Source organism: Schistocerca piceifrons, chromosome 2 (assembly GCF_021461385.2).
Source record: "Schistocerca piceifrons isolate TAMUIC-IGC-003096 chromosome 2, iqSchPice1.1, whole genome shotgun sequence".
In the NCBI taxonomy this organism is placed as follows: Eukaryota; Metazoa; Arthropoda; class Insecta; order Orthoptera; family Acrididae; genus Schistocerca; species Schistocerca piceifrons.
In genome coordinates, this window is record NC_060139.1 from 961,073,444 (window position 1) to 961,088,535 (window position 15,092).

General features: G+C 44.8%; 1 non-coding gene across 1 annotated transcript; it reads right to left on the bottom strand.

Annotated features, from left to right (window-relative positions):
- Positions 1 to 1,138: 1,138 nt before the first annotated feature.
- Trnat-agu lies at positions 1,139 to 1,210 on the bottom strand. Its single transcript has one exon. It is a non-coding gene; the product is annotated as a tRNA-Thr (tRNA).
- Between the last annotated feature and the right edge of the window lie 13,882 nt (positions 1,211 to 15,092).

Sequence of the window (15,092 nt, forward strand, 5' to 3'; positions counted from 1 at the left end):
CCAGAGCATTTACATACTTTGTAAAGATAAATAGTCCTATAATTCTCCCTTGGGGTATTCGTGAAATTACCTTCACATTTGCTGCTTTTTGTCCGATTGAGAACGACGTATTGGCTTTCATCTGCAAGGACATCCCTGTCGAATCATAAATCTGGTCACATTCTCAGTAAGCTCGTATTTTGTTCATTAAGAGACAGTGTGAAAGTGCACCGAAAGCCTCCCGGAAGTCGAGGAAGACGGTATGGACTTGGGCGCCTATGTCTCCAGCACTCTGGATATCATGGCCAAACACAGCACACTGTCTTTTGCAAAATCTCTGTTTGCGGAATCCATTATAGTTTTTATATGGAAGATTTTGATTCTCCAGAAACGTCAAAATGCTTAGCACAGGGCATAATTCTTCAACAGATTGACATTATCCTATAACTATATGCATCAGTTAGACGACCCTTATTGATAAACCGTTGGCCAAACAAAACGACGTGATCCGTCGAGCACCTCGAATGAGAGTGTCCGCACGTTCCAGCATACAGGACTCACAGCAGTGTGCGGCCGGCCGGCACGCAGGAGATCGTACAGGTTTGCGAGACATTGTTCCGATGATGGCAGACGCCTCGCACACCGACTCACCGTGCTTTTGTGCACTACCAGGTGTCCGTAGACATTCTGCAAGTGCCTATGAATATCTGCGTGGCTTAGTGTCAGATTTCTGCTTGGAACGCACTTCCGTTACAGGCGCCATTTTGAAGGTTACATATAGCGCCGCCACGGACCGGAACTAGGGGCTGAAAAAGGAGTATTCCACGATGTCCCACAACAAATTCCGCATATTTTGAACGGAAATCGGCCAAGAAAAAAATGTATTGTGTTACTTACTGAACGCCCCTCGTAAATCATGACTGTTGGTTCATGAGTCCCACATCCGATAACCAGTAACAGCCGTTTGTATGTAGCAGAGTGAATAGGTATGGAAACGGACAGTCACTTGGTGTAGTAGAGAGTTTAGGAAAAGAAGTAATGTTGAAACTGACACATGGACTCTCGAACACTTACCATAGTAAGTGACCAACACACCATATTTGTCCAAAGACGAAGTTTAATTTTGTGTATATAGACTCAAACGGCGAGTGAAAATTTGTACCAAGGCTGGGAATCGAACCCGGGTCTCCTGCTCACTAGGCAGGTGCTTTAGCCACTAAACCACCTTGGCACAGTGGTTCACACAACTGCACGCATTACCCTGGCACGCCTCACTCCTCGATCCAAATTCCCCATTACACACGAACAGAACTGAGACTGTTGACCTCGCTGTTGGGTTCAAATGGCTCTGAGCACTATGGGACTTAACATCTGAGGTCATCAGTCCCCTAGAACTGAGAACTACTTAAACCTAACTAACTTAAGGACATCACACACATCCATGCCCGAGGCAGGATTCGAACCTGCGACCGTAGCGGTCCCGCGGTTTCAGACAATAACGCGGTGGCTGAAGGCGGACATTTAGGGTTTCTTTTGCATAACGTGTTATCTGTATAGCACTGATAATAGCGCTGCTTGGTCTCTGAAGTACGTTTTCGCATGTTAGCAGCGCAACGCTACTGGAACGTATTTACGCAGTGGACTGGCAGTTGGGGTTGCTTGATTGCATCGATACAATCAACTACTTGATTCTTTGTCATTATTAACACAACATACCACACATGGTATCTACACTACTGGCTGGGAACGTACGTGGGGAGGGTAATTACGTATTCACGGCTTCTGCAGTGTAGTTCCACTACTGCTGTGACGGGAACCAACGACTTTATCGCAAGTTCACAAGTGTACTTGACAGATGTTCGCCATCCATAGCGTGAACGTGACAGCTTTCAGCTCCTCATTTGTCGCATGCACGGCGACTTCGATGCAACATGGAGACATAGTACAACGTTACTGATGACGTCCATCGTTGCATTACTCATAGTCCTCGAAGTACTGGTATACATCTCGTTGTTCCATGAGAACACTTGTATATCAAAAAACTGTTTCCAGTTTATCTCCAGAAGTTGGGACTCTTATATTCCTGATATTAATTTAAGTAAATTGTCATATGATTCCAGTCACACTTTACAGCAATAAAATTACTTTCATTCCTAGCGAAATCTGTAACACCCCAGCAATCTTCCACAAAAGCAGAAGCCACATAGTTCTGAAGATATAAATTTTGTTTCTTTTCTCAAACGATGTTTAATAATGGTTAACACGTGACATGTTCTTAGTTCCGTTACCTCGGTGGTTGGACAAGCTTAGCAGAGTAAATGTACTGTACTTTACCAAGACTATTACAGGATGGCTAAACAAAACTAACCTCGAGATTGCGCACCAAACTCCAATCTCATCATAGTGCAACGGCTGTTCAACGTACTGATACTGCTTTTCTGCTGCATAATAGCGTGTTGCATGAGTTGACATGCCCAAACGGGCTTTTCCAGGCCTAATCTGAAGATAAAGAAACTGAGATTCCAAATATCTCAACACCCGTTCATTCAGAGACAACAACACGTGCAGGGCACACTGGGGAAGCCTTAACTCCCTCACAACACAAGATTTGTAAGGATAAAAATGTAGGTCCTTATGCACACAGATTTGACAAGACGACCTTTTAATTTGATCTGCCAAGACGATCTTTTAATTTCAGTTAGCAGTGCCGTCCAGCGTTGTATGTTTTTGTCGGACTTTTCTGCTGACTACGTCATTAGAGCTGTGTTTTCTGTTGTTCGGACTTGTTCAGAATAGTGTACTGACGTTCACTTTGCTCGTTGGATTACTTTGTCAAGAAATGACGAAAACAGTTTTCTGGCTATTTCTATTTTGTCCCTCTCGTAGAAGACATCACTTTGCCTCTACGACTGGTGACAAGCTTTCGGCATAACGAGACTCCACCCTATTACTGAAAACATTTGGAGAATCACGTGTACACATTTCCATCTGCACTGTGTGAATTATGGTTAGATGATATTTAGCACAGCATAGCTTTGAGTATCTAACACAACAAGCACCTCCGCGACATTGACTGGCCACCGTATGCCTATGATGTCATTTCGATGCGGTATGAGCGGCATGAAGTCAGAATACCGCTCTCCAGGCGGCTGTCAGCTTCCCACACCATGTAGCCGCTACTTCTCACTCAAGTGGCTTCTCAGCTGGCCTCACGAAGCTGACAGCACTCCATTCCAGTCCTCCCACCAAGGAAACATTCCTGGCAGTACAGAGAACTGTACCCGACTCCTCCGCATGACTGTTAGACACGCTGACCTCCCAACTACGAAAGCAGGCCTAGTTCCTCCGTACGCTCGTTAAAATGTCGAAAGCGAATGAAGCTTAGGCCTCAGGCCTACATCTTGCCAACTGATTGTATAACAAGGTCGTTTACCTATGACCTCCACAAATTGCTCTGACAAGCAGTGTATTTCTACAGGGTGTTTCAAAAATGACCGGTATATTTGAAACGGCAATAAAAACTAAACGAGCAGCGATAGAAATACACCGTTTGTTGCAATATGCTTGGGACAACAGTACATTTTCAGGCAGACAAACTTTCGAAATTACAGTAATTACAATTTTCAACAACAGATAGCGCTGCGGTCTGGGAAACTCTATAGTACGGTATTTTCCACATATCCACCATGCGTAGCAATAATATGGCGTAGTCTCTGAATGAAATTACCCGAAACCTTTGACAACGTGTCTGGCGGAATGGCTTCACATGCAGATGCGATGTACTGCTTCAGCTGTTCAATTGTTTCTGGATTCTGGCGGTACACCTGGTCTTTCAAGTGTCCCCACAAAAAGAAGTCACAGGGGTTCATGTCTGGCGAATACGGAGGCCAATCCACGCCGCCTCCTGTATGTTTCGGATAGCCCAAAGCAATCACACGATCATTGAAATATTCATTCAGGAAATTAAAGACGTCGGCCGTGCGATGTGGCCGGGCACCATCTTGCATAAACCACGAGGTGTTCGCAGTGTCGTCTAAGGCAGTTTGTACCGCCACAAATTCACGAAGAATGTCCAGATAGCGTGATGCAGTAATCGTTTCGGATCTGAAAAATGGGCCAATGATTCCTTTGGAAGAAATGGCGGCCTAGACCAGTACTTTTTGAGGATGCAGGGACGATGGGACTGCAACATGGGGCTTTTCGGTTCCCCATATGCGCCAGTTCTGTTTATTGACGAAGCCGTCCAGGTAAAAATAAGCTTCGTCAGTAAACCAAATGCTGCCCACATGCATATCGCCGTCATCAATCCTGTGCACTATATCGTTAGCGAATGTCTCTCGTGCAGCAATGGTAGCGGCGCTGAGGGGTTGCCGCGTTTGAATTTTGTATGGATAGAGGTGTAAACTCTGGCGCATGAGACGATACGTGGACGATGGCGTCATATGGACCGCAGCCGCAACACGGCGAACGGAAACCCGAGGCCACTGTTGGATCACCTGCTGCACTAGCTGCGCGTTGCCCTCTGTGGTTGCCGTACGCGGTCGCCCTACCTTTCCAGCACGTTCATCCGTCATGTTCCCAGTCCGTTGAAATTTTTCAAACAGATCCTTTATTGTATCGCTTTTAGGTCCTTTGGTTACATTAAACCTCCGTTGAAAACTTCGTCTTGTTGCAACAACACTGTGTTCTAGGCGGTGGAATTACAACACCAGAAAAATCCTCTGTTCTAAGGAATAAACCATGTTGTCTACAGCACACTTGCACGTTGTGAACAGCACACGCTTACAGCAGAAAGACGACGTACAGAATGGCGCACCCACAGACTGCGTTGTCTTCTATATCTTTCACATCACTTGCAGCGCCATCTGTTGTTGAAAATTGTAACTACTGTAATTTCGAAAGTTTGTCCGCCTGAAAATGTACTGTTGTCCCAAGCATATTGCAACCAACGGTGTATTTCTATCGCTGCTCGTTTAGTTTTTATTGCCGTTTCAAATATACCGGTCATTTTTGAAACACCCTGTAAGATCCCCATCTGGAACAATCTTGAAAATTTTCGTACATTATTATCCGCTCTCGAGGTACGGAGGTTCAAAGTTATCCTATTTGTGCACGTAAAATACGCACGTAAAATTCGGTGTGAAGTTTGTAAAGTGACGTAAGCATGGAGAAATATGCCGCAAAGTCTCTCTGTTGTCATCTGAGAATCCCTGTGTTAGTACCAAGCACATGCAAAAATTTGGACTGAAGTGTAAAATTAGGTTTGCGTTATTCCAACTTCACATAACTGAACCACGTAAATTTTACTCAGCAGTACATTTCTTTTCGTGTGAGTTACATGCCCTGCCGTAGCAGGGAAAAGAAGGGAACTGCGGAAAAATGCACCTATCGCAGCACAAAATATGGGAGTACGTTCCGGTTTATTTACATGATTCTAACTGAAAAGTGGGGTACCAGCTGCCTAATCTATCTTTCTCAGAACATTTAAAAATTTTTACATGGGAACATATTCGCGGTCTTTTTAACTTGCAACTCACATCTCGCTCCCACAAGCTCCCATAACTGCAACTTGTTCATACCCACTGGTCCATCGCCGTAAGTCGATCATACACATCCAATTCTACTTTCCCATTCACCACTCTCATTGTAATTAACTCTTTGTGTCTCTCTAACTGTCGCTGTCTCCTGAGTCACAAACACTGTCTCCTTCGTTCCGTCCCACTAATACTGTCTCCTCTCATTGTCACTGTCTCCTTGCTCTCTCTTACTGCTGCTATCGCATTCATTCCTTCCTTCTGTTGCTGTCTCTTTCGCTGTCACTATCTCTCTCTTCCTCCTTGTCTTCGTCATAGACTGACTCTCACTATCACTGGCTCTCACCCACTTCCACTTTCTCCTCCTCTTTATTCCTCTCCCACTGGCACTGCCTTCTTGACTACTTTCCACCACTGTTCTCTCTCTGCCTACTATGTTCCACTACCACTGTGTCCCTCTCTTCCCTTCACACTGCCATCATCCCGTTCGCTCTTTCTATACCACAACCACTGTCTACTATCTTCCAGTATTTGTTACTTTTCCGTCTCTTTCCCACCGCCGTATCTCCATTTCTCTCAGCATAAAAAGCGCGATATGATCGCATGCGAATATATTTGCGAAATTTTTTAAAGATACTGAAGAAGGCAGAATGAGGCAGCTGGTACGCGCTTGTTAGTAAGTCTTTTAAAACAGTAGCATATTAGCCTTTTCTGTACTCCGATAGAAGCATTTTTTCGCTGGTTCCCTTTTATCACTGCTACAGCAGTGTATGTCACTCTCAGGAAATGAGCACTATGGGTGAGTAAAATTTTGATAGTTTGCTTATGTGTAACTGAAATAACGCAAAGCGAATTTTACTCCTCAGAACGGATTTTACATGCACAAGAACTTTGCATGTGCTTCAGTACAAGAACATGGGGTTCCCAGAACCCCTCTTATGGTAACGGAGACACTTTACAGCATATTTCTCCGTGCTACGCCACTTCATACACTGCGTTTTCACCTCACACCGGATATTAAGTGCGTATTTTAGTGTACAAGTAAGGTAAATTCGAACTAGCTTATCTCGGGAACTGACAAAGATATCAAGAACATTTTCAAGTTTGTTAGAAATCAGTATCTTGGGAATATATCACACAAATTTCAGTCATTTGCTATACATAGCCGTTTTCTAATTCGTGGCTCTAGTTTTTTCGGGTTTTCTCGGGAATGGTGTCTCCATTAGCCCCTTAAGGTGCGACATAGACCACACATATGCAAAAAGAACCATCCGATTTGCCTTATTTGCCTTCGAGGAAGAGTGTAATATTCATACTTCGTCCCTGTGCTGTAGGATAATTACAGTAAGATGATCCTTCTGTGGGATATACAAAAATGATCCGTAGCCCGAGGGCCATCCGAGGGAAATACTTGACCCTACTTTTCCATCACCAATAGAACCCAGTGTATGTATCCCGGAAAAATCCCGTTTTTATGCGCGGCGTTTTGAAACATATTACGTGGTGCACGCTGTCACATGCATACCGATAAATTTAAGCGTTAGAAAGTCTTTTCTGAAAGACTGATGTGGATGTAAACCATGGAAGATAAACAGCATACACAATAAAAGCACAGAAACTTTCGAAATGTGGTGCTGCAGAAGGATGCTGGAGATACTTCGGTTAGGTCGAATAATCAATGAAGAAATGCTAAATCGAGCTTGTGGGAGAACATCATTTTGGGCCAACTTGACTAAAAGAAATGTTCGGTTAATAAGACGCAAACTCATACATGAAACAATGGTTAATTTGATAATGGAGGAATGTGAGAGGTTTAAAAGTTATAGAGGGGGACTAAGACAGCTCAAATGGGTGTAGCTTACAGCAATTCTGCAGAGCTGAAGAGACCTAGGCATAATAACCTCAGATCACCTTTCGTAGTGAAGCCGAGAACAGTCACCTGTGGACAAAAGCAGCGAATCCTGTCACATAGGAAGGCGGACGTTAGTGGCCAGGTAGTTCCGTCTCCTTGTAAAAAGGTCAGTAGTTACTCGTCCGCCTGGTTTGCGCGAGCTGCGACTGCGTCCTCACGTGACGCAGTCCACAGTCTTCGACACGCGATCCAGACTCCCTGGTCGTTAACTTCGTTGGCTACCTGTGTCATTATTGTCCAGTACGTATCTAAACGCAAAGTTTGGCACCGGGTAGGGATAAAAGTTAACCGTAACTCACTCGCCAAATCCGTATTCATGGCAATATTCGTTCCACGTCATTGGACTGTACCATCTGGTTCGTTTCGTTATTCTGCTCTCGTCTTGCATTACTTACGTGGACTTTCTGATGTCATGCTGAAATACTGCATTAGAATGAGCAGTTTTCTTTCTTTGAACTACGATGCTTACTTTCACTTCATTCGAATGCCTGATCATTTCGTATGCGAAACCACGATCGATTCCTTCGTCGAAATATGTCAGCATCTTTAATAAACTCGCTGACATTGGAGATTTACATTTTACATGGTGCAATTTCAGTTTCGATATCTGCTTTCTAACTACATTGCTGTTTGCCTTGACGTGGCAGCATTTTTAGTGTTACTTACGAATTCTGTATTAAAAGATGCTCATTGTTATTTCCAATATATTTAACCTTGCGCATTGATGCTACTAATCGTCTGATTCTGTTTCATTCTGAACTTAAGTAGTATTAAAATTACCTTTAGCCATATCTAAGAGACTTTATGAAGCTACTACTTCAAGAGCAGACAGTTCCTCTCTACTGAGTAAACTTCGTTGAGTGCAATGTAGTCTGAAGTCTGTAGGAGAACATAATGAGTTTTGGCCCACTGATTTAACTATAACTCGCAATGGAATCTGGCTAAGCTATTTCAGGCTGACCGTACAGGGAGTGAATTTCATAAATAATTTAGAAAGACCTCTTCTCAAAGAGGACAGATATTCTAGCTAATCACAGGAGATGGGAAGGAGTGCTGGAGGCGAAAAGACTAGCAAGATACACTCCATAAAAATGACATTCATTAACATGAGGTGTTCCGTCCTCGAGTTTTAGCAGTCATTTAACAAAAATAATCTTATTATTATGGTTCCTCACGCGGGTTTATTCCTTAACAATTATCTGGACATTATCGTGTCAGCAAAGGATCGTGTCACCAGAACAATGGGACACGGATGCTCTTGTGAATGCGTTAACGTTCAAACACCCGCTACACCTGTGAAACGAACTCACTAGAAGATTAGTTCACCAATCAAAGAAAATCCTAGTAATCTCTATGAACTGCGAGTGGCTGTCGTGAAACCTAACTTGAGGCCGTTCAGTCTGCTCAAGAAGACCTGTAGAGCACAATGGAGAAATCCTGTCGTGGGTGAATAATGGAAACAAAATGGCCTTCCAGAAACTAAGTTCAAAAACCGGTAAAATTTACACTTGTAAAATTTAGTCACTTAATACCCTTTGACAACTGAATTTATCCCAGTAGTGCAGTAGTACGCTGCGGTGGATAGTTTTTAATGTCGCTTTTTTGTCATTTCTAATCAATTCTGAGTCTGCAAATGTACGCAGGACATAGCGCCAATATCGATGGTGATGTTGGTTTGTGGCGCGCTTGTCATCGAGGTCATCAGCACCCGTATAAGCTCCCAATCTTTCCAGTTCCAATCTCGACACTTCCCGAACGTTGAAATGATGAGAACTACACAAGCACCCAGTCGCTGGTGGAGAAAATCCCCGACCCCTGCCGGGAATCGAACCCGGGACCCCGTGATCCAGAGGTAGCAAAGCTAACCACTAGACCACGAGCTGCGGACCGTCAGTATGGGGTATCCAATGGAGTGGACTGCGTGCATTTGCAGACACAGGGCTGATTAAAAACACCAAAGAAGCAGCATTAACAAATGTCTACTGCAGTGGACAAGTGCACCACATGGTTAATTACTGCACAGGGTACCTAAATTATAAAACGAAATGCCTAACCGGTATCCTATTCAAGACGTTTTATGCTAAGTGGGTGTTGTGTGATGTCCTTAGGTTAGTTAGGTTTAAGTAGTTCTACGTTCTAGGGGACTGATGACCATAGATGTTAAGTCCCATAGTGCTCAGAGCCATTTGAACCATTTTTTTTTAATGCTAAGAATCAGCACATGTTACTCACCACACCATCAGACCGCGACTAAGAGATCACAAAACTACCTAAAACTTCCCAGACTCTGTGGTCTGGTGCAATGTCCCTGTCTGAGTGGTAGCGGGGGACGCCAAACATCGTAAAAAATTACCCCGCAGCTCAAACGCTTCACTAAATCGGGTGTATGTGAAAAAAATGCCTGTGCCCGTTGCTCGAGCCTCCCACTACTTAATCGGACGTGATTCGAATAAGAGTTCCGTGCTGGTGCGACTGACCAACGGCAAGACGAACTTATAAAAAGAACGGGACTAAATGTTGTCACTGGTCCGGTCACGCAAAATGCCAGCTTTGAAAGCTTTAACGGACTTTCCCACGCTTCTACAATCAGAAATAAGAAAGCTCTACTGATTGTACGATCGCACACGCACTTTCATCAACCACACATTCATATGTTATTGAGATAAACGTGATTCGGTTAGGAATAATTCTACCATTGCATATCTACGTCCAACCAGCCACACTTTCACTCATCACAGTCGGTAACTGTGATTATGTTATGGCTCTCAGCACTATGGGACTCAACTTCTGAGGTCATTAGTCCCCTAGAACTTGGAACTAGTTAAACCTAACTAACCTAAGGACATCACACACACCCATGCCCGAGGCAGGATTCGAACCTGCGACCGTAGCGGTCTCGCGGTTCCAGACTGCAGCGCCTAGAACCGCACGGCCACTTAGGCCGGCGATTATGTTATGGATAATGTGTATCATGAGATGTTGATATGAAATAAAATCAATAATAAAGTTGGTTCCCTATGCAGTTGTTCTCCCAGGCATTGCTACCTGCTGTATATGTATTGGAAAAGCAACCTGCTGAACTACATTGGAAATGAAGTCCCAGGCTTCTCTACAGAGCGTAGGGGAGCGATGCGGGAGACCCGGACCATCGTACTAGGCAAGGTCCTAATGGAGGTGGTTTGCCGTAGCCGTCCTCCGACCGTAATGAGGATGGATGATCGTAATGAAGACGACACAACAACGCCCAGTCATCTCGGGGCAAGTGAAAATCCCTGACGCCGCCGGAAACCGAACCCGGGACCCCGTGCTCGGGAGGCGAGTACGCTACCGCGAGACCACGAGCTCCGGACGCTGAACTATCTTGAGTAGGATAATAATTTTAGTGACAATTTCACGAAAAGTGCCTGAAACGGACGCCTTTCAATAGTGTCAAATGGAAAGTTTAATCAGCAAACAGTGAATCAACAGTCTTCAACAAAAATAAAATCCTTTTATTACAAATAACTATTAGAATGAAAATGTGGGTATTCAGAATAAATTACAATTTAGTACAAAAACACGTAGCATCAAACAGAGGTCAATATTTTTTATTTTTTTATTTTTAGAGATTGAACTGACCTATTGACTTGTACACTACTGGCCATTAAAATTGCTACACCAAGGAGAAATACAGATGATAAACGGGATTCATTGGACAAATATATTATACTATAACTGACATGTCATTACATTTTCACGTAATTTGGGTGCATAGATCCTGAGAAATCAGTACCCAGAACAACCACTTCCGGCCGTAGTAACGGCCTTGATACGACTGGTCATGGAGTCAAACACAGCTTGGATGGCGTGTACAGGTACAGATGCCCATGCAGCTTCAACACGATACCATAGTGCATCAAGAGTAGTGACTGGCGTATTGTGACAAGCCAGTTGCTCGGCCACCATTGACCAGACGTTTTCAGTTGGTGAGAGATCTGCAGAATGTGCTGGCCAGGGCAGCAGTCGAACATTTTCTGTATCCAGAAAAGCCCGTACAGGACCTGCAACATGCGGTCGTGCATTATCCTGCTGAGATGTAGGGTTTCGCAGGGATCGAATGAAGGGTAGAGCCACGGGTCGTAGCTCATCTGAAATGTAACGTCCACTGTTCAAAGTGACGTCAATGCGAACAAGAGGTGACCGAGACGTGCAACCAATGGCACCCCATACGATCACGCCGGGTGATACGCCAGTATGGCAACGACGAATACACGCTTCAAATGTGCGTTCACCGCGACGTCGCCACACACGGATGCGACTATCATGGTGCTGTAAACAGAACCTGGATTCATCCGAAAAAATGACATTTTGCCATTCGTGCACCCAGGATCGTCGTTGAGTATACCATCGCAGGTGCTCCTGTCTGTGATGCAGCGTCAAGGGTAACCGCAGCCGTAGTCTCCGAGCTGATAGTCCATGCTGCTGCAAACGTCGTCGAACTGTTCGTGCAGATGGTTGTAGTCTTGCAAACGTCCCCATCTGTTGACTCAGGGATCGAGACGTGACTGCACGATCCCTTACAGCCATGCGGATAAGATGGCTGTCATCTCGACTGCTAGTGATGCGAGGCCGTTGGGATCCAGCACGGCGTTCCGTATTACCCTCCTGAACCCACCGATTCCATATGCGGCTAACAGTCATTGGATCTCGACCAACGCGAGCAGCAATGTCGCTATACGATAAACCGCAATCGCGATAAGCTACAATCTGACCTTTATCAAAGTCGGAAACGTGATAGTACGCATTTCTCCTCCTTACACGAAGCATCACAACAACGTTTCACAAGGCATCGCCGGTCAACTACTGTTTGTGTATGAGAAATCGGTTGGAAACTCCTCATGTCAGCACGTTGTATGTGTCGCCACCGGCGCCAACCTTGAGTGAATGCTCTGAAAAGCTAATCATTTGCATATCACAGCATCTTCTTCCTGTCAGTTAAATTTCTTCGTGGTGTAGCAATTTTAATGGCCATTAGTGTATAATAACTTAATTTACCAATAAGGTTTTTCGTATGTCTGTATGTGATTTACATTTATTTCGATCATTGGATTCGTGATGACTGGGTGTTGTGCGATGTCCTTAGGTTAGTTAGGTTTAAGTAGTTCTAAGTTCTAGGGGACTGCTGACCATAGATGTTAAGTCCCATAGTGCTCAGAGCCATTTGAGCCGATCATTGGAGTCAGATCCTATAAGTATGAACAAAGTTGGCGGCCAGTCCTTAAGCTTCTCTTGTGAGAGGCCACGAGAAACGAGACTGTTTAGCGAACTATTCATCGTGACATACGTATGCGCGGCCGTTTTTCGAACAGAGATTGTATGCTTATGCTCTGACAAGTATCATGGATTTAATGAGGTGTGGACGAGCAGCTTACAGCGTGCTCTTAACCCCTGCCAGAAGATGTCGAATGCGCACTTTTAAAAAGGCAACAAGCCATCTTTGAAAGTTAAAATGTAAGAGACATTCCCACGCAAAAGGGACCCAACTGCTGCAGCAAATTTGTGCTTTTAAAAAAATCGTCCATTTACTGACGGTCGCCTTCACAGTTAGTGCCACCTGAGTGCAGATTCGTCTGCATTCTTCCTTCCACTGCTCAAAGCGTTCCCGTGAAGCTACGCAGAATCTCAGCTGCGTTTGCATTCTGACGTAGAGCGAGGTCAGGTCTGTCGTAAACCATTCGTCCGCTGCTACCGATTTGATCGTTTTTCATGAAACTTGTCTCAGCAGAAGGTCAGAGTTCAAGGTTGAAAAAGTATGAGCATTTTGCCTCTTTTTGGTCGAAGTATATTCATCTAAAATATACACAGCTGGCCACTGAAGTTCCATAACAAAGAAGAACAGCACTAAGGAAATTTTACTTAATTTTTTATACAGTACAGTAGGAGGAAAATGCACGCCAAGACAAAAAAAACGACCTACCACGAATGAATCATCCGAATGGAAGGGAAAACGGTAGATGTAATCTACCACGTGCAGAGAAACAAATAATTATAATTTCATAAAAACTGGATCATTCATGGGAAAGAGCTTCACAAACTGAGCAAATCAATAACACGTTGGCCCACCTCTACCCATTTTGCAAGCAGTTATTCGGCTTGGCGTTGATTGATAGAGTTGTTGGGTGTCCTCTTGAGGGATACCGTACCAAATACTCTTCAATTGGTGGGTTAGATCGTCAAATCCCGATCTGATTGGAGGACCCTGTCAATAATGCTCCAAACTTTCTCAACGGGGGAGAGATACGGCGACCTTGCTGTGCAGGCTACGGTTAGGCTTGCACGAACAAAAGCAGTAGAAACACATTATCTTGCTGAAATGTAAGCCCAGGATGGCTTGCCACGAAGGGCAACAAAACAGGACGTATAATATTGTAGACGTGCCGCCGTGCTATAGGGTACCGTGGATAATGCCAGTATGCCGGGTGGCAATCAAGCAATCCGCCACTGTCTGGGGCATCTCTAGCTACGTTCTCGCCGTTCATCGGGGCTCGATTCGAAGCGGGACTCATCACTGAAGACAACCATGCTCCAGTCAACGAGATTCCAGCCTGAACACGAGTCTGGTGACGCTCTGGACAACGGTTGGATACCATACTGACTATCGGCCGCCATACGGCACGACAAACATGAGTGATGGCCGGGCTGGCATTTCTCTGTAGAGCGTGTATGGGTGAGCAATATCCTGCCGGAAAATACCACGTGGAATGACGTTCGCGAATGGCAGCAGAACAGGTCGAATCACCAGATTCACGTACAAAATTTGCAGTCAGGTTGCGTGGGATAACCACAAGAGTGCTCCTGCTGTCATAAGAAATCCCACTCCACCCGTAACTCGAAATGTAGGTCCAGTGTGTCTAGCACGAAGACAGGTTTTTTGGCCTTCACTCTTATTGTTCCCTCTGGATTCTTATTTATGAGTCTTTCCCTAGAGCTTGTTCCTATTTTCCTGAGACTTTCGGCCTAAGAAGCGCTGTACCATGTAGGCACAGTTACAAAATGTACTGAAAATGTTTTCCATGTGCCTCATCAACGCATGAGTGTACGCGCCGTAACATGTTCTGTCTCACACGTTGACATCGCCCAGGCTATATCCGAAAAGTATCAAAGGCAGCATGAATACGCCGCTCCGGTGTCTCCACATCTGGAATGGGCTCTACATACACGATACTTTTGAGATATACCATAACCATAAATCGCATGTGCTGAGATCCGGCGAACGAGCAAGCCATGAAACTGGACTCCCTTGTCTGATCCATCGACCAATGAAGTACGATTGAGATGCGTCCGGACGTTTACGGCGAAGTGGACTGGAGCACCATCATGTAGCACACACTACTGCATCCCTGCTTTACATCCTTTCTAATCCGAACACTTCGTTCTTGGCCTTCACTCTTACAATGGAACTTCTTCCAGCAGGAGAGGCAAAGTCACCCGCAAGAAACGCCGATAGTTCGGGCCTGTTAGACGACGTGGAAGGAAGACTGGTCCCAAAATACGGTCGCCAATTATCCCGCCCCACACATTCTGGCTGCACCGATGTTAATGATTCGCTGTCACCGTACCATGGGGGATTCTGAATACTATCCCACAGATGACTGTTATGAAAGTTGAAGATACCACTCCGCGTAAAG